At 47.2% G+C, this 528-nt stretch overlaps 1 protein-coding gene across 1 annotated transcript in view; it reads left to right on the forward strand.

The window, feature by feature from the left end:
* The window catches only part of LOC105514743 (napsin-A-like), a 15589-nt gene that overhangs the window by 1370 nt on the left and 13691 nt on the right, over window positions 1–528 (forward strand). The window lies entirely within an intron of this gene.

Raw genomic sequence — 528 nt, forward strand, 5'->3', positions numbered from 1 at the left:
CCACCACCCTGGCTAATTTTGTATTTTTAGTAGAGATGGGGTTTCTCCATGTTGGTCAGGCTGGTCTTGAACTCCTGACCTTAGGTGATCTGCCCACATTGGCCTCCCAAAATGCTGGGGGTTACAGTCATGAGCCACCACGCCCAGCTCAGAGCTCCCTTTTTAAAGTTTTTTTTCCTTTTATTTATTTATTTGTTGAGATTGGGTCTTGCTCTGTCACCCAGGCTGGCGTGCAGTAGTGAGTCATGGCTCGCTGCAGCCTCAAACTTGTGGTCTTAAGCCATTCTCCCACCTCAGCCTCCCAAGTAGCTGGGACTACAGGTATGTGTCACCATGCCCAGCTAGTGTTTGAAATTTTTTGTGAAGAGTAGGGTATCCCTGTATTTTCCAGGTTGGTCTCCACCTCCTGGGCTCGAGCAATCCTCTCACCTTAGCTTCCCAAAGTGCTGGAATTACAGACGTGAACTACCATGTCCAGCCTAGAGCCCTTTTAAGATCCTCCAACACTAAGACTTTTTTTTTTTTTTT

Source organism: Colobus angolensis, unplaced genomic scaffold, assembly GCF_000951035.1.
Source record: "Colobus angolensis palliatus isolate OR3802 unplaced genomic scaffold, Cang.pa_1.0 Scaffold25, whole genome shotgun sequence".
NCBI lineage: Eukaryota > Metazoa > Chordata > Mammalia > Primates > Cercopithecidae > Colobus > Colobus angolensis.